Here is a 25,355-nt window from a genome sequence, read left to right on the forward strand (position 1 = left end):
GGAATTTGGTACCACAGAGCTACAACGGAACCTAAATACATAATAGTGCCAGTGGCTGAATACACAAGGACTGGACAGTAATTTTCAAAATTACACCCAACCCTTAATTCCGATTTGCTCTGTTATCAACAACTACAAAAGGAAAAAAACAAAAACAAAAATAAAAAAGAGGCAACAAATACGTTGGAGCCCTGTGCTTTCACCTCCCTGAGTAATTACCAAAAGCTAGTTCACCATTTCCCGTGAATACAACCTGAGATTGTTTTCTTGTCTTTGTAGAAATCTACCTTTGTCAGGTTCCTTTCCGTTTATATTTATCAGCCATGTGGTAACTTATCATGTTAGAACCACCACAGAGTAAATTCTTTTGCCTTTAGGATCAAAGAATTGTTGGTGATAATAAAATTTCATAATTTTCTTGGAGACTCAATCTTTGCCCTTGAAAACCCCACTTAATGTCTTAAATCTAACTTCAGATTGGCATACAGAAGACAGATAGGAAAAAGAGCCTTGGTTTTCATACTAGAAGACATACAAACGTAAAATAAAGGAGTGAAGGAAAGAGAGAGGAGACTTCATGGTTGCTCAGTCTTTTTATTCCATCAGGAGCCACAGCTAGTCAGTGACTCTCACCCTGGCCGGCTGCCTGCAGCTATTCCTTGGCTGATTCCAGTAAGCTCTACCTAGTTAAGGACGACTGAGAGCAATGGCTTATTTATACATTTTGAAAGGCACTGGATAAAATGTATTTTGGTAGCACCCACTCCTCAAAATTACACTTAGCTCTCAATCACTTAAACCCTATGGGTTAATCTCTACTAAGATTTTTGTTGTATCAACCTTGAAAAGACCGAGCTCCTTGAGAAAAGAAAGGGTAATAATCAAGGCATTGAAATAACCTTGATCCGAGACTCTGGCATTTCCCATGAGTGAGCAATTCTTATTGTCATGCTAATTAAGTAAAAGCATAAAGGCTTTCCCAATGCTTTACACGAGGGAAGTCTTCCTGCAGACTGTATTTTATGAAATCTGTGAAATGCTAGGAGGCATATTAATTACAGCCACAATGTTCAACATATATGGAATCCATAATTAATTTCCAAATATGATGCACTTAATCCTTGAAATACTGAAGAGCCAATTCTCAGTAATTTGTCCAGAAAAGGAGCTTTTGTTTCTAAAGAAAAGCAATGTAGATTTGAGACTGCAGTGGTGATTTCTGTTTTGCCAGCTGGAAAATGTCAAGTATCGGCAACTAAAAGGTGTGTTTCGGTGTGGGTCGCAATAAAGCCTTCCGTGGTGGATAAACGGGGGCAGAGGGGAGAAAGGAGGGAAATAAATGAGAGTGGGAGGCAGAAATTGAGATTGATTGCGGCCTCTGTTCTCTAGGTAAATAAAAGACCCGTTTGGTTGAAACAGTTTTGCACCCCAAATCTGCAAGCTACATGAGCAGTTCCTGCTGCTATTTCCTGGTCAAAGATTATTATTTAATTTATCCCAGTTAAATCTGATCTCAACTATAATGACCGTGCAAAGCTCAAACTCAATCCAGACCCTTCAGCTCAAATCACCCTAAAACAAAGTCAGTGACCCCACACAACTTTCTCCCATGGTCCCTAGTCGGAACACCGGAACATCAGACCATGAGTAACGTATTCCTCCTGGTTATTTTGTGTCTAATCAAATAAGTTAATCAACTTAGAAGTCAAAGAACAGGATCTATGAAAAACGTTCAAGTAAGACAAACTGGAATCGGTGGGATAACAGATTAATTTAATTAAATTCATTGTAGCCAACTTTTATTGAATACATACAAGGCAATGAGTCAGGCACCCATGAGAACTGGGTCGCACCTCTCCCTACCCTCTCGTGACACGTGGAAGGAGGATGGAGATCATGGCCCAGCTGCTTTGGCTGTGTCTCCTTGTCTCCACCTCATGGGAGGTGGGCTGTTGTCAAGAGGCAATTATAGTGTCAGTGGCTTGTAGCTTCAAGCTTCCTGACCCTAAATCAGTGTCCTTGAACTCCACATGCAAGTGGCCTCCTGAATCCCACTCTTCCAACCCTTCTGGCAACTTGGCGGTACTTCATCCCCTGTACTAAACCCTTTCCTGCTTAAAAGACTTAGTGCTTTTTATTTTCTGCCATTAATCCTAATCAGTGCACCAGTGCTGTACTTCGGGAAACTAAGGCTGAAATGGAAGCCCGGCCAGAAGTGGGAGGAAAGTCAGTTGGTGAGTCATCATCACTCGTTCCCTCACGCATGCATTCATTACGTGAGTCACCCACACAAAATTCATCAAGCATGGGCTGTGTGCTGGGCTGTGTGCTAGGCAGCGTGTTACCGCCAAATAGCTTTGACTGTTGGTACCCAAGGAATTTAGGGCAGTAATGGGAGTAAGAGAGAGCTAGTAGCATCCATTAACGTCACCCCCTCTTGCTAAGGCTCCTCTACTGTGTTCTGAGTTTGAAAGCTCCGATAATTGGTTGACATGCCTTCATCCTTGTATCATTTACTCATTCTCTCTGTTTCCTACAATTTCTCCTGAGTAACATTTTACACAGAAGAAAGACCTGTGTAGGACTTACCTGTGAAAAACTGTTTTTACTACGTATCTTATAATACAAAAATAAACATATTCCCAATTAGACACAATTAACTTAATATTTCTTAGGGATAAAATGTATTCTTTTATCTTGGAATATAAGAATTAAATATTATTTTCTAAAAGCATGTTCACTAAAATCCATATAAATGTTTACTAGCAAAAAGGGCATACATACAGTTGCCTTTAAAAATAGCCAAGTGTGATGTGAGAAGTAAAAGAAAATCTATTCAAAGTAAGAATCACAAAAACTTCCCATGATTAAAAAAAAAAAAAGCTGATGAGTTACTACATTTTCAGGAAATATCAACCAACTCTCCAAAATTTATCAGATAGTCACATTAATCAGACAACTTGCAAATCAGCTTTGATATTCACAGTGAGTGGCAATGGGAACACTCAGCTGGAATCCTTTTGGATTTTTTTTGGCACAAGTGAGAAGTAAGTGTCTGCTGACTTGCTCTGTCCTTCACAAACCTGGTACAAACAAACACTGAAGATGCATAATGCTATTGCACGTGTAGCTGAATCACATCCAGCCTGGACAGCCCCAGGCACGACCAGCCTTCTTGAAGCCAATGCCAGTTACCCCAGCGTATACAGATCTCTTGTTCTTATGAATGTCTCTTGCTTCACAGACACAGCGATCTGACAAGCTTACCAGAAAGTTGTCTCCTACTTGTTTCAAGTATGGGTTTATAATCCTCGAGCACATGTCTTAATATTCAAGCACTGACTTAGCGTTTAGTCATCGAAGGGTCTCCACTGCACACCGACGCAGTGAGGACGGAACGGCGCAGAACCCTGACTTAAGAGGTGTGCACTCTAGTAAGAAAGTCAGACAGCCCGGCTCAGAGAGTATCTGTCTATTGGAAGCAAGTGAAAAACAAGCATGAGAGAGGCTTAGGCAATTCAACTAACTAACCAGCCTTCGTGTGTTCCTACTGCCAAAGAGAAAACAAAGGGAAAACAGTGACCAGGCGAAATTAGTTGAAGGGAGAGCGAGCCACTGCCAGCTCAGTTGCCTTGAAGAGTCCCACGTGCCTTCTCTCTAGGTCTCAAGGAATGGTGGTGCCCTCACCATGGTCCAAGCTGAGCAGCACTGTATCCAGTCTCCCTCAGCGAAACCCCTAGGGGCTGTGTGCGATGGGCAAGACCCGAGGGTGCCATCAGTTAAGCAGGGGTTCAGCATCTCTCTCCTCTCAGTGCTGACTGGGGGCTCCTGAGGTCACGTTCACCTTCTGCTTATGTATCAGAGCTAACACTGGTCCCAACAGTGCACCTGGAGATGCCCAGGAAACCAGATCACTCAGACACATGCCAGAAAATGTCCTCGAATATAACAAAAGTCCAATACACTGCTCACAACACCATTTTTTAGGAACAGCTCTTTGTATGTCTCTCTGAACCCTTTTTTTCCTTGCCAATCTCTGGGTAGGAACAGTCTACAAATCCTGTTTAAACTTCTTCACCATTCATCCAGTCTCTTATAACCTGACTTTTGCTCCAATCCCAGTGCTACAACTGCTCTCTCTCAAGGTTAAGAATGATGCTCAAGTAACAGTCTTCTTGTCACTATCAGCCCTCTTCTCGGTTTGTGATACTGTCTCTCCTCTGGTCCTCCTTTCTAAATCCTGTTTCTCCCTCTGCTTTTCTGGTCTTTCTTTCCCCTCCCTCCCTGTATCAGTTCACTTTTGCTGTGTAACAAAAATGTAAGAAGCGCTGGTGGACGGCCACAAGACGTATTTATTTATTTATTTATCATGCATCTGCTCATTGGGGTTGAGCCTAGGGTCTGTGGATCCGTGAAGCTCATTCATGAGTCTTCGCACTGGCTGGGGGCTCTGCTTCAGACAGGCTTGACTAGGGTACCTTGGCTGCTCTTTGTCTTGTTTCTCCGCCTCTTCATGGGACCAGTGGGCTGGTTCGGTCACAGCCTTCTCACAACAATGGCCACAGTGTAGGAGGGCAAGGCTGAGGGGCTGAACCACCAATCATCAACTCCACCTCACGGTGTTGACCTAGCAAGTTACACAGAGGGGCCAGATTCAAAGGATGGGATCGTATACTCTGTCTCTTTAGTAAGATTACATGGCAGAGGGCATGGATACAGGAAGGTGTGAAGAACTGGAGATCAGAGCTATGAACACAGTCTATCCGCTCTCCTCCCCAGTAATTCCTATGTGCGTATGTATTTATGGATATGGATGTGTGCGTGCCCCCCGACGTATGCATGTACCTATTCTTACACACACAGCAGTGAAACTCAACCCAGAGCAATTTTGCCCCCTCCACCAGGGGACATATGGCAATGTCCAGAGACATTTTTGGTTGTCACGACCTTGGGTGATGGGGGTGGAGTGTGCTACTGGTACCTGATATGCAGAGGCCAGGGATGCTGGTAAATATCCTACAGTGCAGAGGACAGCCAACCCAGCAAAGAATGATCCAGGCCAAAATGTCTCTAGTGCCAAAGTGGAGAAGCCCTAAAACACGTGTGCATACACACACACACACACACACACACACACACACACACACACACACACACACAAAGAAATGGGAGAATGAGAGAGATTTACCTACACGTTTTGCAGTGATTCATGGCTACTCCTCCTGCCATTTTGATCACTGATCTGGAAATGGCCCCTAAATCCACATCTCTCAGAGCTGATCCAAATGCCATCTTGCCAGTCTCACTATAACGGTTCCTCGAATCTATGACAATAACAAGCTAACTGAATGTACCTCTAAACCCAAGTCCGTGATACTGGTTGTTTTGTTTCCATGAGCGGCACCTCAGCATGGCCTAAGGAAAGCATGTGGGTCTGGAGTCAGCGGGTCCTGGATACAGTCCACTGTGTGTCAGTCAGTCGCTTTGTGGCCATCAGCCACGCATTCTGCCTCCCTCAGCTTAGTTGCTCCTCCTATAATATTACCTCTCCCAGGTTGCCACAAGCATTAAGTCAACTGAAGTGTGAAATTCAGTAAATATTGTCCCTTCCGAAATACGAAACCTTGGGCTTATTTTGGTCCAATTAGTTACCAAGTTTGAGAAGATCAAGAGCTATCATTCTTGAAGCCTTCTCAGCCTCCAGGCGCTCACTACCTGCTCACAGAAACCGCCTGTCTTGACTGATGATTATTCGAGGTTATTCAATTGTACCTGCTCCATCAGATTGTTGTTAAGTATAAAATAAAAGGGCACTTGGACATCCCTGGCAAAGAGCCTCGTATGGATAATAAGTGTAAGCTGCTATTATTTTTTAAGTCACATTATTATTATTTGTTGGCATTATGGGGAAAAAGTCACCTTTTTTCTTCAAATTTTTCAAAGTACTGTCTTTTACAAAAGATGTCAGGTCACTCACCATTTTTTACTGACCAGGTGCTATGCTATATACATTATGTTACATGTATTACTTGATAAAATCCCCACCACACCCTGATGTAATGGCATCCTAGAGATGAAGGCAATGATGACCGAGTAATTGTCACATGCCAAAGCCACACAGCAAGTGAGTCATGAAGCTGTGATTCCTTCCCATTTCCCACTTCAAACGACAGGGCAGCGACTCTTCCTGTGTTCTTCCCCAATCCCTAAACCACACAAACCCAGAGAGACTCTGGTTTCCCCTGTTAGAGACAGAAAAACAGAAAACATTTAGAAAAATTAAGGTATCAGTGACTTGATGTATTACCTCTATCTTAGTTGTCTGCGTCTCAAGGCCAAGGTGAGAGAAAAATGCCTGGCACAAAGAGAGAAAACTTTCAGTTTTCTAATGGAAAAATTCAAAGCATCGCTGAAGTTTCCATGTTGTGGTAGGCAAGCCTCTCTCAAATTATAACATTTAGGGAAAATTGCCCATTTTGCATTTTTGGACAAAGGTTACATGTCTTCATTTTTATTGCACTAATTTGGAGTAATTTCTGATTAACGAATTCCTTTTAAATTGCTTTCTATGCATGTTCCTTCCGAAATCCAATTACAATTCCATTATTGGGAGGAGTGAATTAGAAAGTGAAGACAAGCTTGCATAAAATTAACATACCAATGGCTTTCCTTGCATTGATAAGCAAATTTCTTTTCATATCAGAAACCGTTCGTACAAAGATGCTCATTATAGACATTAGAATCTGTCAGTGTATCATGTGCTGCACACCCCGAACTGCACCCAGCGTTTACCCAATTCAAATAGCTTTATCAGCCCTTCACTGAAAAATGCTTCTTCTGGATATGGGCACAGTCATAAAAAGTCTTTGATTTGTAGCCATAAAGTTACTGCCCACCCTTAAATGTGTGATAACGATAGGATTTTTCCGATCTATTTGGTTCTACCCAATTTGATTTCCAAGTTTTGAGGTTAAGAAGAAGACATCTCTGCACCAGTCCAATGTAAGAGGAAGTAAATTACTAATAACTGTACCTTTCATGTGCTTAGACAGGGGAAGTCTGAAGCAGGTCAAATAATGTTACAGAAGAGTCATATAAGTAATGAAGAAATGTCTATAAGCAAAGTCTACAATTTCGTCTATAAGCAAAATGGTCTAATGGGCTATAAGCAAAGTAGCCAAACTTGTATTGGAATTACTCTTACAAGTTTAAGCAGACGTTCATTGAGAGGCTGGATCTAAGGCAGTATCATGCTTTTCCTTCTTCCTCTTTAGAAAGAAAAAATCTGTGATTAATTTGAATTAAGAAATATAATTACAATGCTAGCCTTTGATAATAGCCTCCTTTACATGCTCATTTTATTGAGTAAAGGGGGTACGGCCCTTTTTGGACAGTGTCAGCATTAGTGTAAATAATGTGCTTTGGAGGCAATATCCCTGCTAAACGGAGTGAAGACAGTTTACAGTCTTCACTCAAAAGAAAGACTTTTCACTCAGCAATTTTCCTTTAACATGTCATCAATAAAGACATCTCAATTTCACCCACTTGAGGGCCAGGTCAGGGGGTAATTTCCCTGAAAGTTGACCACATGACCTAAAGAAGAGAGCGTGACAGTCACACACCAAACTGATGCCTGCCTTAGCGTTCTTGACTTAAGCTTCAGAATCATCTTTCCCACCTAGTGGTTCAACCGGGAGCTAATACTGTGAGGCTCTCTCAAGAGGATCAGGTGGGTAATATCAAAAGCACAGGAGTCCTACATACTCAGAGCTTTCAGAAATTCAAGTCTGGGTTGTATCTCCAGGGGAGGAAAAACATCATGCCTACGCTTGGTCAGAAAAGAAAATAACTTCTGAAGCGTGTCTCTTAACCCCTCACAAAGGATGCCTGTAATGTGCCTTTGTACTAATCACCCCCCACAGCTGGATCTCCAGCAGAGGGTCCTGCTTACAAGAAGGCATTCAGATGTGTCATGAAAAATAAACAAGTCAAAAGTGGAGAGCAAAATAAGAACATATGAAACACACCATAAACCTCCAGCGCCGGGAACTCAGCTGTGAAAATAGCTTGTTAAAATCACCTCGTGTTTGATTAAAAAAATAAAACATTTCTACAAAAACAGTCATGTTTGAAGTCCACCACTGCTCCAAGATAAAATGAAGCCTTTAAGAAACTTTCAAGATAGAAACACATAAAGTGTTTAGGGAAATCAAGTTCTGTTGACTTTCAGCGTGAAATCTCACTTTCGCTGGTGTGCAAGTGCCTGACCGAAACTCTCAAGCTGAGGAAGTTTGACTTGCGGGGAAAGTGTCACTGAAGTAACAAACGACCCCTGTCTTACGTGATGTCCAACGTTCCCCATCACATATGCGAGTGCTGAGTTCTGAATACATTGAAGAAAGTCAGATGAGCTTTAAATAAGGGTCTAGAAAAGTTTGAAAGCCCTGAGCAAATTAACTGGGGATAGCACTGCTAACATAGCCGTCTCGGGGTGTCTTGGCAGTTATAAGGGAAAGTATATGCCTCTAATTAGAAGCCACTAACTCTCTCTCCCAATTATCTCCATCTAAAGCGTGAGAATCAGATAGTGTATGAACCGCACAGCTTTTTCACCTAAAAGGATTCATTTAGTTGGCAACGGCAGATACAGTTCTTCTGAAAAAATAAAACAGCAGCCTAAAGAGGGAGCATAATTAGGAATAGATTGCAGCTAATTGCTATCGCTCCTTAGGCTGTATCAAGTCATTCTGCAGAAGCACCTTCCAATCACGTTTTCCCTCGTAAGTAACATACAGACATTCCTCCCTCCTTTCTTAACCTCAGAAGCCTAGAGCTCTCCTCTCTACTCTGACTGAAGAAAATGGAACTCGCATTGAAACCACAATGGTGCGATTCTAGAAAAGAAAAGCGACGGGAAGTCCTCAGAAGATTTGCCTTCAATAAGTAAAACCTTTGCCACAAGTTAGATGGAACATGAGATTGATCTGAATCCCTCTGAAATGAGAACTAGGAATTCTCTGAGGTCAAACTCTTGTTATAATGCCAGGGCTCCTTGGCTCTCTTACCACAGGCATGAGCTTGAGGTCCAACAAAAGTGCAAAGCCATCCTTCAGGGACTGATCAAAGTATGAGTCTACATCGTAGGACACCCAGAGGGCGCCTACGGGGGGGCTGGGACTCACACCAGTCTTTGAGGTCAAGAGCTCACGATGGTTGGCTTCTGTACAAAACACTGGGAGTCTAATCTCAGCTCGGTCCTGGCCGAATAAGGACTCTCGGACAGTCACGTGTTCTTCTGGCCCAGTTCTTCATTTGTAAAGTGAAAGATATAGACAAGCATTCCTTCTAAATGCTTTCACCAAACAATGCCTCTGTCAAAAGTGAAAGATGAAAGGAGGGAGAGGTATATCATGGCTAAATAAATGTGGAAGAAGTTGTAAAGGGGAACCATTGCTTTATGACGGCACTTCTCAAAGCCTTTAAATAAAGTCTACTTGTCCAATGTATTCATATCTAGACCACATTACACCGTTCTTAAGCGGTTTCCACCTGTTAGCTGTAGGTGCCCTTTACGGGCACTGAATTTTCTATTTCTCTCAGAAGAAACATCTTCTTTGTAGTTAAAACATACAGCAACTGCTGTTCCTTGAGGTTGGTGGAGAAGAAATGAGGATAATAATATATTCTAAGTAAGATTTAAAGTGCAAGAGTGAAGTCCTAACCCTCATTCATTTATGACTCCTACAGCCACCTCCTTGATCTCCCAATTCTTCCCCTTTCTGAGGTCAAGTTCACTTGGTCTCTCCACAGCTCCACGTCTTCATTCTGTCTGAGAGCAGCTCTTCTGCTATTTTCCCCTCTGCGTGTGGAAGTACTGGGGATTGAACCCAGGACCTCGTGCTTGCTAAGCGCGTGCTCTACCACTGAGCTATCACCTTCCACCCGCTCCTGCTATTTGCATCACAGGCTTCCTAGTTAAAGTGACTTAGGAGTTAACAGACTGTTCTCTTTGGCAGCCTGGGGCAATTCACTCTCACCACGTTGATGCCTTTTCCCAGTTTTCTTTACTCCTTTTCCTGACTGAATTTCCAACACCCTTTTTTGGCTTTCTGCTCCACTGCATCTCTCTGATGCTAAAGGGACGCTGAGGACTTTCTCTTTCTGCCAGAGCAAACTAAGCTAGAGGACCAGTTCCCACCCACGACTGTGGCTGCCCTGGGGAAGTCACCTTATGCCTGGGAACTCTGAGACTGAGAACTCTTGCCCAACCATTTCCACATCCTTCAGCCATGGGCACAGTTTACAAGATCAATCTCCCCCCAACCCTCTGCCCTACCCTCACCCCAAATCTTGCACTGCATAATCAGAAAGTTGGAAATCAGGTGAAGAAGTTTTTGAATATGTATCTACAAAAGAAGAAAAGTTTAATTTTAATTCAGAGAGAAGTAGGGAGCGGACGAGGCTGGGAAGGTGGGTAGAAACACAGAACTGGCTCCTAGTTTCCCACACATTGGGCAGCAGATGTGGTTTCGATTAACCATGTAACGTGGGCAGATCTGCACCCATTGGCTTCAACACAGACCATTTTGAGGCAGGAAATTCAATACCAGAAGGCAGGGCACCAAGAGCTTAACTTATTGCAGGATTCCATGAATACTGAACTACACACATATAAAGAAAGAGACATAAGAAACTCAGAGAAGCGAGCGAGTTCGTTAGGTTAGAAACTTGGAGGAAACAGGTTAGTGTAACATTTAAACCCCACTGTAGAACGGCACTCTGATGGAACATGTATGTCCAACTGTGAGTTAAAATTCAGCCTAAGGAAGTGACACTTGATCAAAGCATGAAATTTGGGGCTCCTTTCTAGAAGATTTGCCTCTTGGTCAAGATATCGCCTCACTACCTAAACGGATCAAACTGAAGGAAGGATACAATGATTGGGGGAAAGGACTTCCTTGATCTCGTCCACATTTGAAGGTGTATAATCACCCCCACCCTTCTTCTATTGAAGTCTTTCTTCTTACACTGTAAGACTAGAACGTCAGATTCTTAGAACTATTTTATACTCCAAATTCAATTTCAATAGGACTATAATAGTTTACAGTGAGATCATATACATTAACAGTTTCATGAAACACTTATATGTACTAGTTTACAATTTAAAATAGGTTCTTTTTATCACATCAAACAACATTTCAAGTAAAGGGAATTTGAAAACTACAAAGAGAACAATGAGTTCCTAATGACCCAGGGCATTTTTTTCAGAGGATAAGAACCAGGCTTCTCACATACAGCAACAGTGCAACTCAGGTAATAAATAGTAAATAAATAAAATCATTGCCTCCTTCTTGCTTCTGGCACAGGAAACAATTTAACAATATTTAAAGACACACATTCACACACACACAGCAGATTCCTTCCTCTTTCATCAACTACTTCTAGAGAACTTAGAGAAATCACTCCTCATGCCCACTCATAAAGAAGTAGACCCATAATCCTTTGACTCCCCAAGATGGTTTAGTCCACTAAAAGCCTTGGTACTCAGATAAAATCTACCCCAGACCTGCTTTGGTAGTGGACAACTATTAAAATTGGAGGCAGAGTTGGGTCTTCTCTGCAAGGGATAATCAGCCATAAAAGGGTCCACGTTAGAAACCCTTCCGTGCTCTTACCTGCTCCTTGACAAGACAGATGCTCAGGGAAGTCTGACATCCCAGAATAAAGTCTAGCAGCTAGACAGCCCTTTGTTCTATCAAACAGACCAGCTTCACTATCCCACACTTCTCAGAGAATACTGATAATCTGTTCCTACTGAACAAACTGTCAAGTGGTCTGGCACCCAAGAAAGAGTTTGTGTTTTGTACAATCCAAGCAGTTGGCGAAGTTGATTGACAAGGGTGCAAAGACATCAGTACCCAGTGCCAGGTCAGTATACAATTATATGCATAGTTTCTACTTCTAAAAGGGCTTTAATGCCTCTCTGTAAGAAAGTTGAAAAACAACTCTGCTTCCACCCAGAGAATGCAAAAGCCAACACAGGTGCACGCAGAAGCTAGTTGCACAGGCCACAGCCCTGCCCTGGGTGATCAACAATGGTAATTCAATAATTACTAATAGCTGGTCTGTTAGCTCTTAACTATGGCCCACACACTGTGCAAAATGTGTGTGTGTGTGTTATCTCATTTAAACCCACAATGACTCTAGGAGGGCAGTCCAACTATCATGCCTGTTTTATAACTCGAGGAACAGAGGCACAGAGAAGTTAGAGTTTCCCCAAGGCCACAAAGATAGTGATTCTGAAAGGCCAAAACCCACAAAGGGACTAGCAAGACCTCCCAGGCAGGGCCACTGCCTTCCCGCTTTTGTGCGTCTGTAAAACAGCTTGCTTCTAGGAAAATGAAACTTACTCCTAAAATTCCATTGGTTCCCAAAAGCTCACTCCTGATTGGTCCATTTCTAACACCTCATCTGCATACTCCACAAACTTAATTGAAAACTAAAACCCTATAAAAGCCTGTATAAGCCTACAGACAGGGTCCAGAGCTAGGAGTGTTAACTCCCCTGGGCCTGCCTGCATAATAAACCTGAATTCTCCAACCCTCCGAGTGTCGTTTGGTCTCTCGACAGGATTCAGATTTCTACAATATGAAGCAAGATGTCCCCAGACCCTCTGATAGTAGTGACTGTGCTCTCCATCACCAGCTTCAAATGCCTCCTACTTAATCTCAAATTACTGCTCTAAAACCACGAGCAAAGAGGTTTGTGGAGCCTGAGGCAGGCAGAATGATGGCCTTCCAAAGATGCCCACATCTCACTCTCTGAAACCTTTAATTCCATCTATTAACTCCCCTTGACCGTGTAATATAATATATTGACAGATTCTGGATTCACAAGTTGCTAATCATTCAACCTTAACATAGAAAGATTATCCTGGATTATCTACAGGACGGCTTCTGGTGACACCTTCAATAAGGGACTGGCAAAAATGGCATCTCCCAGCGACTAGAGCCACAGAGTTCCTTGCAGTTGTAGCCAAGATGTTATCCAGTCCCTTGGCACCAAGGAACCCAGCAAAGAGGGGGTTACCTGAGAGTTCAAACTTCAGATCTGATAGGGAGAATGAATCTTGTTCATCAGACATTAAATGTTAACAGAGTCTCACCTCTTTAGGGCTAAGATTCCTTATGTTCATCATAAAAGAATGCAGTGGCACATGTTTCAGAGATAGTAGATTTTTATTAAAAAAAACTCCGAGTGTGGGAGAGACTTCTGATGCCTACCAACATCAGAGTCCTCTCTTGGACCTGAGCACTCTGCTAGATGACAGTGGCCAGCCCTCTGCAGCAAAGTGTGGTCATGATGCTGACGTAGGTCATCTTCAAGAGGATGCACATGGTCCACATTCTCTTCCCTTGTCAACTAGATGCAAAAGATCCAGGGAAGGAAGCCATAGACCCTGGGTGCAGGTGCCTGGAGTGACCAGATGGCAAGAACTGAGACCCTGGACCCTGGAGAAGAGCCCCTTACAGATGATCGATATTGGACTTTGCTGGTGCAAGAAAAGCTCACTGTGTTAAGCTACCAGGGTTTCAAGGCTACCGGATACAGAAGTCGTCTGGACTAACTTGCTGGATTTTACAAACCAAGAAACTCCTCCCAGACTGATGATTCAGCAGTTGCTAAAAACACTGCCCACCCTTGCTTCACCAAAGAAAACAAGACACTCTCCTGTTTCAGACCAACATTTATTATTAGGGCTTTTACCTCCATGTTCAAGAAATTCTACCTTAACTGACTTATTTATCTTTTCTACAAGACTCCAGGTTCCTAGAGGCAGGCTATTTAATTTGTCCTTCCACCTCCTCCTCTGAAATAATGTTACCAAATGCATAGGACTCAATCCATGAATGAACGAATGAAGGAATGAATGAAGGAGTTTGCATCTCTTGCCACAGTCCCTCACTTATTTGGTTCAACCTGTGTTACAGACAACCTTTCAGATAAACTGTCCCTCAATGGCCTCTGCATGTGCTTCTGTGTGACAGCTGACAAAACAACACTGTAAATGCAAGTGTCTTCAAGATGTTTAATGTGAGCAGCGTATGCAACAATACAACGCAGAACAAATGAAGAATTCAATTCATGGTAGAAAATGCAGAGGGTTATGAAACTGTGACTAGCCAACTATATGTTCTATCTGATTTTTAAAAATACACTGGATTCAAATTAATATGACTTCATATAGCAATTATCGACTGTGTCACTCATTAGGAGTTAATCATACACTATCTTAAGACACCTCCCCTGTTGCTCTGAACCCTCAGTAAATTGTTAATTATCACAGTGAACTTCCAACTTACATAAGCCAAAAATAGGCAGTGCTCATTCAGAAATGCCCTACTGAGATTCTTAGGTTCTCATCTGGTCTCTGTTGCTTCCTAGATATGGAACCTGGGAGAAGTGACTTACCTTTCTGAGTTGATTCTCTTACCTATAAAATGAGCATACTATTAGTGCTGAATCTCACAGGGATGGGATGAAATGAGAAGCCCCACATGAACATTTCACACCCCACCTAACGAAGTAGGCCATCCACAGGTGCCAGCTGTGAATATGATGGGCGCCAGGCTTTAGGTGGGTCCCCAACTCTCTATAAATCTGAATTTCTTCACCTAGAAAAGTAGAGGCATCAGAGAACCAAATGCACTGCTCTTTCCAAGTTCTCAAACTGTAAACAGAATTAAACAGAATGTGTGCTAAACCAGCCAGGTGACCACCAGGACCCACTGGATAATTTTGTCATGGGTGCATTTTGTAGAACAAAGGTTTTTGTTTTGTTTTTATTCGTCAGCAAGCATTTAAAGCATCTTGGTGCAAGAAAGTCCACAATGTTGGAACAAGTTATTGTTTAATTTATCTCATTTTTAGAATAATAGGAAGGAATTTCGGTAAGTCCAAGGTGGGCGGGGGCACTTCCCTTCGCCTAGACTCCAATCTGATCTGGGCGCACTTCACTCAAACAGCACACTGCATGGAAAGGCAGCTTCCCGCCTCCCCCTCACCCCCAAAGGGGAGATTCAATCAGTAACAAAGGGCTTCCTTCCGGCTGCAGGCTGTTAAAAGCTGAATAACCAATTCAGCCACGCTAAACCCAACCTCTCCCCTCAGGACAGAAGGAAATCGTTCATTTGAACATGGATGAGGCCAAATCTCCTGAGATCGCATCTATGGGAAGTCATAAAGAGTTCTTATGTAAACATGTGCAAGGGGAGGGCCATGGCGTGTGAGCGCTGATAAGTGTGTGCTCACCAGCTACCGTAATTGCTCAAGTGCTGCTAGTGACTGAGCGGCTACGTGCATTGCTGGTTCCCCGAGTCCCCCGAACTGCACACACGTCCACTGCCCCGCAGAACGCCTGGGAGGGAGGCCAGACCCTGAGCTAAATGCTTTATGTCCATGATTTATATCAGCCCTCACTAGCGCCCAGCCATGTATGTATCATCCCAGTGACAGATAAGGAAACCGAGATCCAGAGAATGCTAGGGAACAGATGGAGCTGGCATGTGCCTCTAGCAAATATCACCTCTAATAACACGCTTTGCCCATCATCCAGCCAGTCTGGCACCAAGATAGTGCTAGTAAGTAAACATCAGTTTCAGGGGGAAAAAATGCACCTCCTTTCAAGGAAAAAGACAGGAGTAGTTGGAATCAAAGGAAAGATTTCCTAGGTAATGAGCATATCTCCAGAGGGAGATTCCATTTAGGAATGCTTTGACATAATTATTGATAACTAAAAGCTCTTCCCTTCCTGCGGCATTTTATATTTCACAATACATTTCAATATCAGGATCATATCGGATTCTTCTTAGTAACCTTGTTAAGTTGTTACAGCCAGTAGCATGATCCATTTTGTGGGTACGGGAAAGTGATTTGCCTCAGACACTGCTCTGATTCTTGGTCTGTACGTGAGAATCAGCTGGGAGCTCTGCACACACACCCAGACCAGGGCTGGACCCCAGACCAAGTGAATTAGAATCATCAGGAGTGGCAGCCAGAAGCAGATAAAGGAATATACCATATAAACAATTTTAGTCACACATTGAAATAAAAAATACTTTGACTATATGAGGTTAAATAAAATACATTGCTAAAATTATTTTCACTTTTTAGTCAGGCTATCAGAATTTAAAATCACCAATGTGGTTCATATTATATTTCTGATGGATGGAGCTGCCTTAAAGCAAGTCTCTGTTTACCATTTCACATGCACTTCTGGATTTAACCATCTCATCCACCCTATAACATGGAGACTCTAAATAACCCCATTTGACAGACGAGATAACTGAGGCACAGAGGATGGAATTACTTTGCTCCACAACACAGAGCTGGTGAGAAGTAGAGCCTGGATGTGCTCCAGGCAGACAAAGCCTAGCTCACTCTAAAACACCACACTGTACAATGCGTTCTCTCTTTTTTGTGCGATGGAATTTCTGTAGGTTGGGTATGTAAGGAAGAACCTAAAGAAATAAGTGGCTGTGCATTATTTTGCTAAAGGATCTAAATTCAAGTTCATACGTTAGGACCAAAATAATTTGAAAACCCGACGTAGCACAGTTTGGTGATGGAATAGTTCAAGACTAGTAAGTCTGGCATAAGATACATATTATCATCTTTAAAGGCAGCCACTTAAAATTATTGGGTTCTGGCTTGGCTCTCATTGTCCACCAGCGAATAGATTGTATATTCCTTTCTGTGGACACAATTAAGAGTCTTGGAATCCAATCTAGGCAAATATTGATTTCTGGAAAATTTGATTTTAACTGATTCCAGATCCTGAAATGAAGCCTAAAATAAAACAGCTAAATCCTGTGGGATGGCTCAAGACCAACTGGGGCTCAGCCTATTGCGACACAGTGAGCCATCCTAGAAGGCACTAAGCACTTTGCCCTCTGTGTATTTTCCAGTAGCTGCTTGTTAACTCATTTGTTAACTAGTCATTGTTTTGAAAGATGAGGACAAATTCCCTACTCTCTAATGTCAAACAGCTGAACAACTCATTTACATCTTCAAGAGAATTTAAATTAAGAATTTAGTTTTCCTCCACCATCTTGTTCCTTGTAAAACTAGATGGCCAAGGAGATAGGTTGTGAAATTTGAAACTTTATGCAAGGAGAATACATCATGCTTTATGTAATCAGCTGGCAACAGAAAAGCTGTGTATACACTGAATTTTTGATCAACTGAATGATCTTTCTCAACTGCCTTAGAAATACCTTCACATGAATTAATACCTTCACTGGCTTCTAAATTCTTTTTATTATCTAAGTAATTAATGAATGACAAATCAAGACTTACAGGCACTAGTAATCTATATTCTTGAGAAATGTCTCAGTGCTTTCTGGAATAAGATAGAATAAAAATAACTGAATAGATCAATAGATAGCTGGCTGGGCAGCTAGGTAGCTCGGTCAGTGGATAATCAGAGAAGAAGAAAAGAGGAATTAAAGTGGCTAGTACAGAGGTAGAGAGATAAATAAAAAGGGGGAAAGAGGCAGATATAAATAAATAAACAGAGGCCAGTTATCTAAAAGAAAACTCATAAATGAAGGAATCAATCTATAATCACATCCATTAACAGGTATCTCATAGTTGCAAAATTTAAATAAAAACTTTTCAAAAGTTCTGTGCACAGGCTCTGTCACATGTAAAGATCTACTACCTGCTCATTTCTGTCTCTTTAATCATCATTCAAGTTCCTTGGCGGGCTGGAACGAGGTGCATGGGCACCTTCCCAGCCCCCTCCTCACACACACAGGTACAAAGCACGTCCCACGCTGCTCTGCACAGAATAGGGTGTTCGCATGTCTTACTCCCCTGCACCAACCTTCAGATCCTCATTCGACAATGGCCTCAGGGAACTAAGGTGCAGCAGGTTGAATAGTATCCCCCTCAAAAATATGTCCAAGACCCCACCCCCAAAACCTGTGAATGTGACCTTATTTGGAAATAGAGTCTGTGCAGATGAATTAAGGATCTAGGGACATCCTGGATTTAGGGTGTATCCTAAATCCAAGGACTGCTGCCCTTATAAGAGACACACAGGGAGGAAGGCCACATGAGGATGGAGGCAAAGACTGAAGTGATGCGGCCGTAAGCCGAGGAATTCCAAGAGTCACAAGAAGCTTGACGAGGTAAAGCAGTTTTCTCTCCTGAAGTCTTCACGGGGCCATGGCCAGGTCAAACCCTTTGATTTCAACTTCTGGCTTCGAGAAACGTGACACAGTGAACTTCCGTTGTTTGAAGCTCTCAAATGTGTGGTCATTTTTATGGAAACCCTAGGAAGCTATCACATAAGGGTTTTCTGGAACCAGTGGGAAAGGTTTGCTAAGATCTAGATACAAAGATATTCTCCTACAAGGAGAGTCTACTCCTCACCCAGTAGGAATGGGAGGCCATCAGCTGGTTTGGGGAATGCCACCAAATGACCGGCTACCTTAGTAAGAGTTTATTATAGAGAACGGCAAGCTGTGAGCTATGCCTCCCTTCACTCTAAGCCTGACCACCAGGAAAAAGAGTTGAAAGTGGAAGCCGGATATCCTGTTTACATGATATGAGCTTGCCTAGACTCCATACGTCCTGCACAAGCCCAGAAAGACAGCAGTGTGCGTTTTGCTCAGGTCTCTGACAGTCAGATCTTCTGTGGTGCTTTAGTGGAGCATTTTGAAACAGAAGGAAACAATTTTGCTTTAAAAGTCTCACCAGATGAAAACACTGAGACACCATCTGAATGCTACCACCTCGTACGCTAAATGTGGTCCATGGACTGGCAGCATTGATGTGTCCTAGGCACTTGCTACAAAAGCACAGCGGTGGACCCCTTGCCAGACCTACTGAGTCAGAATCTGCATTCTTAGTAAGAGCCCCAGGTGTTTGGTTGGCACGTTAAAATCTGAGGTGCCCTCCACTGGAGTATTTACTTGACAGTGTTTTCAGTGGCTGTGGAACTACGCCACCTGGAAACAAGGAAGGCCAGAAATTCATGAAACATACACACCCACACTCATGCTTTACCCTTCTCAGCTCCCTTGACTTTGGCAAGAGAACCGTAGATGGTCTTGAAATTAAAAAGAAAAAAAGAAAGAAAGAAAGAAAAAAAAAGAAAAAGAATATTTTATGTGTTTCACTGTATTTATTGAGTGTAATATTTTCTAACTGGGTCAGACTCCTAGGAAAGAGTTAGACCCAGAAATCCAAGGGATCAGAAGCAGCACGTTTTTTAATTATCTTTGCAGCTGTGGCTCTGATCCATTATTAACTCAGTTTATTAGAAGAGCCCAATGCTCCCATGACAGCTCAGCTGGTGATCACCCTCTGAAGCCACCATTTGTGAGCACACTGCCCTTGGTGACAGATGATGACACCAAGGCACTGGTGACAAATGACGACCCCATCCTGCACAGAGCAGAGGAGACAGTGACATGGTTGATTTCAGCAAGTGCCGTATTAAAGGGAGGTCTCAGGTGCAAAAGGGCCCACCTTGGGGGGCCAGGGAACATTTGCTGGAGGAAGTGGTGTCTACACAGAGTCTTAAAGAATGAGTCAGAGGAGTCTTGGCAAAGAAGACAGGGAAAGGCAGTCTGAGGGAGGGAACAGCACAAACAAAGGCACAGAGGCATGAAGGAATCTGGGGTCTGGCAACCATGGAGCACAAAGGAGCAGTTAGAGAGTGATTAAAATGAAGCTGGAGGGGCAGGCAGGGACCAGTCCATGGAAGAGAGCTGTGTGGTCCATGCTAAGGAGCAAGGATCTTGCTCTATGAGTGATGGGCAGTTCATCTTCCTGCTACTGGTGGTGAAAATAGAAAGCCAGAACTCTCCCTTCCTGGAGCATCTCACAAATCAGAGTCAATAATGGAGCACTGAAACTATTATATTAGACAAAACTGGGTCACTTCTGAAAGAGACAATTCTATCAATTAAACTGTATAATGGCAAAGTATATAGGACATGCTTAGGTCATATCACATGATTAATTCAGTGCAATAATAACAATAATAATTATTATTATTATTCAGTGCATTAAATATATTGAGAAGAGGCTCACTAACACCAAGACGTGCAGGTCTTGGTGATTAAATAGGGATAAATGCAGACGTTGGATTTCAAAATCATTTTCCGCTAAAAAATCATCATGAAAGCCATGGCGGTAATTTAGCACCCAAATCACCTATTTGAGGAGATTTTTTTGAACCTTCTCTAAGACAAGGCATTGGAGACCTTTAGGGGCACACACGAGCTCGGTTTCTGCAGGCTACAGGAACTCTCGAGTTCTAATACAGTCTGTTCTGTGGCAAGGAGTGTCCATGTGTGTTCGTGTGTTGTGTGTTTGTGGCAATTGTGTGTTCGTGGCAAGGAGTCAGAAAAATAACATGGAATTCTCCAGGCAGTTAGGGAAGCAGCAAAGCCTGTGTGTCCGCCACACACTAGTTGGCATGTAAATGTATCGAAGGCAGTGGAGCCGCATCCCATGTGGGCCAGCCGGGAGACACAAACTGCATCGTTACCTCCCAGCAGTCTTCCTGCGAATGCATATTCCCCATCCCAGGAGGCATCAGGCGGGAGACAATGGGTGATTTAGGACCTCCATCAGTATCACCCCCAAAATCACCCCGGGGGGTGAGTTATGGGAGGGGGGCCGTCAGTGGCATAATCCTCATGAATAGAAAAGGGAAACGTGATCTATTTTTATGATTATTTGAGATGATTGTATTTTATTTGTTTAATCAGAACACACGCATCCAAAGAACACAGATGTGATACCTGGAATCCACTACACCAAGGCGAGGCTTGGCGACCCGCGGGGTTAAGTGAAGCAAAAGGCAGATCCAGCTGATCTGTATCTGATGAGTAAACAGCAGCTGCACGTATTGTCCAGCCAGGGCTGCCGCGCATCAGGGACAACAGATTCTGTCACTGCAGCTGCCCTATGTTACAAACCAAAGTGTTTTCTTCCAATATCTGAGCAGTTTAAGGTACTCCACCTCATTATACAAAACATATTAACAAGGACTCCAATCAGTTGCCCCACACCCGGAGGAGCGGCTCCACCTGCCTCTGTTTGCTGTGAGAATCTCATCCACCGGGAAGATGCCCGGATTCCCACCCGCAAGACAAGCCCAGAGCCCCGTGCCTTTGGAACACGGCAACACTCTTAGGTCGATGTTAAAGGCCCTCTGACAGCAGTAACCAGATCCTTCAGTTTGATGTGCTCTGCGTCCTTGTTCCTTGTCCTCTGGCACGTGCCAGGGATGCCTGGCCACGGGGGTGGATGAGGACTCAGCTGGACTGGAGAGACTAGAGCCAGATTTGGGTGTGGGAGTGACCGCAGTGCACCCACTGCTGGGAAAGCCAAGCCACCAGGAACCAAACTCAGGAGCGGTCAGGACAAGGATGAGGGTCCCATCTAAAGGGAAAGGTCTGTGCTGGGGGAAGGCAAAATTGAGTAAGGTGGGTGGAGGCAGGAGAGGTGCCCTGAGAACATAGGAATTAGAGTATTATATATTTATTTGAAATCTGCCTTTTAAAAAAATTAAAAGGATGGAGAAAAGATATGGGGTTAAGGCAAAGGAATTCAAACTGGACCCATTTTGCCTCCCAATACCCCAACTTAAGTTACAGAAAATGAATTCCTTTTCTTATCTTTTGTTTTTCTGCACAGATTGAATACTCCATGTCCACAAAGCAACAGAAATAATGTTCCAAAATGAGACAGAGGATTAAAAATTGTAATGGACTTATTTTAAATCCTTTTAAGCCTTTTAATAAGGGATATACTTATTAAGAAATGAAACAGATTTAAAACAGTCCATCCACGGGCAGCAGTGAGCCTAAAGTCCCGATTATATGATAAATTAAATGACACCAAAATAAGAAGGAACGTAATTTGAAATAACTTGGTAAATCATCTTTCAAAAATTGTCTCACAACGTCAGAGACAAAATTCTAGTGAGCTTAAGCAAGAAAAGAGAAAAGCCAGCCAAAGGCTTCAAAGATGAATGTCCTGCTCAAATTGCTATGATTGAGGGAGAAGATTAGAGCTTGAAGGTCCTAAAATCTTTCGAGCTGTAGGACAGGAAATTGTACATTGCTCCAACCATTGGATGGCATGTGATAACTGATTCAAAAATGTCCACTAGCCGTGTTAAGAGCTTCACAACTATTGTTTCGATGCTAAAACTATTTCATCCTTTCAAAGCTCTCAGCCCACACTGGTCCACATAAACCTTCTGCAAAACAAAATTAAACAAAATCTCACCCTAGGCAGGTCAGAAAGAACAAAAAAGCCTTGAATCAATTAGGCATTCTTCTAATTTCTCTGCCAACAAGAAAGGACTTCTGATGATTGATTTTTCCATCCGTATTAGGGTTCACCACTGAAACTCCTAAACGTCTCTAGTAATACACTTAGCTGCGTCAGTACACTTCGCATCTAGGAATGCTTCTCTTAAATACAAGGAGTAAAGTGTTTCTAAAATGAGCTATTTTATCTCTGAAAGCCTCGCACCTGGAGGGGAGCCATGGGCCCCTAAAATCAGCTCAGAGATGCCGCCGCTGCTCATGAAACTCCCTTTGCCTAGCATTGATTGATTCAGCCTCGTAACATGAACGTTTCACTTTGTGGTCTTGAAAAATTCTCTCTCCATACCGAGGATCTCTACCACAGCAAAATCCAATAATGCGTGCTAATATCTGACTTCCCACCAGAACCCAGGTGAGGGGTCTTTTAAGTAGGAAAATTTCCTAGCAGAGTTCAAACATGATTTAAGCTACAGACATTTGATTCAGTGCACTTTGGCAGAACATTGCCACTACACGGCATGGCATGCTGACGTGACAGCAATGGAATCACCTATCTGCATAGCTGAGCAAGTCACCCTACCTCCTCAGCCGTAATATGAACGTACTGACAGCTACCAAAGGTCTCTTGTGGATCTAAAATTCTAGAATCTCAGAATGAATTAGGCAACATCCATTCTTGACTTTGTGGCAAAGAAAGAATAAAAGTATTTTGTTCAAAGCTAGAATGGATCTTAGATGGTACCTAGTCCAATGTCATAATTTTATGTGTGGGAGCTGGGAGAGGACCCGGAAATTGAAAGTAATTTTTGCTTTCACTCACCCAAGCCTTTAGCTACTGTGATGGTTAATTTTATGAATCAATTTGGCTGGACCACAGTACCCAAATATTTGGTCAAACATTATTCTGGGTGTTGCTGGGAAGGTATTATTTTTTAGGTGAAATTAACATTTCCAGCAGCAGACTTTGAATAAAGCAGATTACCCTCCACGACGGGATGGGCTTCATTCAATCAGGTGACCGTCTGAATAGGAAAAAGCTGACCTCCCTGATCAGGAAGGAATTCTGCCAGGAGATGGCCTTTGGACTTGAAATTGCAACATCACCACATCCTGGGTCTGCAGCCTGCCGGCCCACCCTGTATCTTTTAGATTTGCCAGCCACTACAATTATGTTGGCCAGTTTCTTCAGATAAATTTCTCTGTCTTCTCCGGAGAACTCTAAGATAGTGACAAAACTGAATTTATTATAAAAGCCCAGATCTTTTTTTTTTTGTCTCATTCCTTAGAGGTGCTTCTGAGAGGTACAGCCATCTTTCCACTGCTCATTTTCTCCGTAGCGCCCCTGGACCACTGCAATAGTATCTTTTCCAGTCTCCCTGCCTCCAGACCTGCTCCTCACTCTAACCTTGGCCACAGGTGTCCTCCCCTAATGCATAAATTACCTGCTAAGCAACTATCTGAAATTTTTCAGTAGCTCCTTGACTTGGCCTGCAGATCCTTCACAGTCTGGGCCCTCTCTACTTTGACATCCTCTTCCGTCCTGCTAGATGTAACTTCGTGCCAAATGACCTCCCTCTGAGACCTTTTACTTGTCACATTGACTCTTCAATGTGACGGAGCTCATACTGTTGTATCTTCTGTGAATCCTTCCCTATACTATGCCACGTCCTTCCTCTGAATTCCTGAAACACATCTTTGTAATAGAAATTACCCCCTTGTTCTATAATTATTTCTATGGACTTGCCTTCTCTAATTGAAATGTGAAACCCCTGAAGTCAGGATCTGTGTCTTAAGAATCTCTAAGAATCTGCACAATGTATTTTCCATAAATTTTTGTTGGAGCTATAAAAACCAAGTCTCCTGGCCTCTTAGTCAATTACAGACCTAATTTAACTTGAAAGGTAAAAGGTTGTTGTTTCTTTCCTTATTTGTCGTATGTTATTATTGAAAGGTTTAAAAAGTCAAGAGTTTAGATTTGCATTCATCTTAATTTTTTGGAAGAATAATAAATATCTACAATTTAGAGCCAAGTGAGATTCCAGTTTCTTATTTCACGCTGCTCTTTTATGTGAAAAACTCAACCAGTCAACCAAGACAAAGCAGCTACACTCTTCACTCAGCTGTGAGAGGTCCTTAAGGTTAAAGGAGGTTCTATAAAACCAACCCCAAATTTGAGCATTTTCAAAAATGTACTGTAAGTTACCCATCTCCAAGGAGGATTCAAGAAGAGGAAATACACGGTATGAATTCTTTGAGTAGTATTATTTCCTAATCTCTGTTTAAAAAAATCTTTCACCCAAATCTTTTTCTTTCAACGCTGCCCTATTCAGTCAGGACTCAAAAGCCTGCTGGGGAACTATGGGAACCTCAGCTCACAAAAATGACACACCAGACATGGCCCGCTTCATCTAGTAATCCTGGAAAGGCTAGTTTCAATATTTTATTTTGTCAAGACCTTCAATTTAACAGTCCAAAACAGCATTTAGAAAAAGTTACTGCGTGGATTTCTGCTGGTTCCAAATCCAGAGGCAAGTCAACTGAGTTCAGCTTTTCATTGCTTCATGTGGTTCATTCTACCTTCCAACTGGCTTGCAAATGAAATTCCAAAAAATAAATCATTTCAGTCATTAGATAAATTCAGTAGGGGGAATTCTGCAGAGCTTAGAAATGAGCCATTGAGACGTTAGAGAAAAACCAGATCCTGAGACCTTACGCTTGAGTGTCGAGCCCAATTTGACTTAGGGTACCCACTATCCTAATGGTATCACATCCTCCCTCCACCCCCCTCAGCAGCATCTCACACATCTTGCTTTGCTTTCCACAACATCACACTCTCCTGGCTTTTCACCTGCCACCCTGGATGCATGTTTCCAGGTTCCTCTGTGAGGTTCTTCTCCTAATCTCTAAATATTGCCTGCAACTCTGTCATGCCTCCCCTAACCCTTACCAGACATGATCTCTTGTAATGTACATCTTAACACATCAAGCAGCTAT

The 25,355-nt window shown here is 42.7% G+C and overlaps 1 protein-coding gene and 1 long non-coding RNA gene across 2 annotated transcripts in view; one reads left to right on the plus strand and one right to left on the minus strand.

Annotated features, from left to right (window-relative positions):
• The window catches only part of PID1 (phosphotyrosine interaction domain containing 1), a 206,444-nt gene that overhangs the window by 43,266 nt on the left and 137,823 nt on the right, over window positions 1-25,355 (minus strand). The window lies entirely within an intron of this gene.
• Window positions 1,670-19,660, plus strand: LOC116663785. The gene is made up of 3 exons (XR_004320116.1): window positions 1,670-2,173; window positions 15,180-15,185; window positions 19,650-19,660. It is a non-coding gene; the product is annotated as an uncharacterized LOC116663785 (long non-coding RNA).

This window comes from Camelus ferus, chromosome 5, assembly GCF_009834535.1.
Source record: "Camelus ferus isolate YT-003-E chromosome 5, BCGSAC_Cfer_1.0, whole genome shotgun sequence".
In the NCBI taxonomy this organism is placed as follows: Eukaryota; Metazoa; Chordata; class Mammalia; order Artiodactyla; family Camelidae; genus Camelus; species Camelus ferus.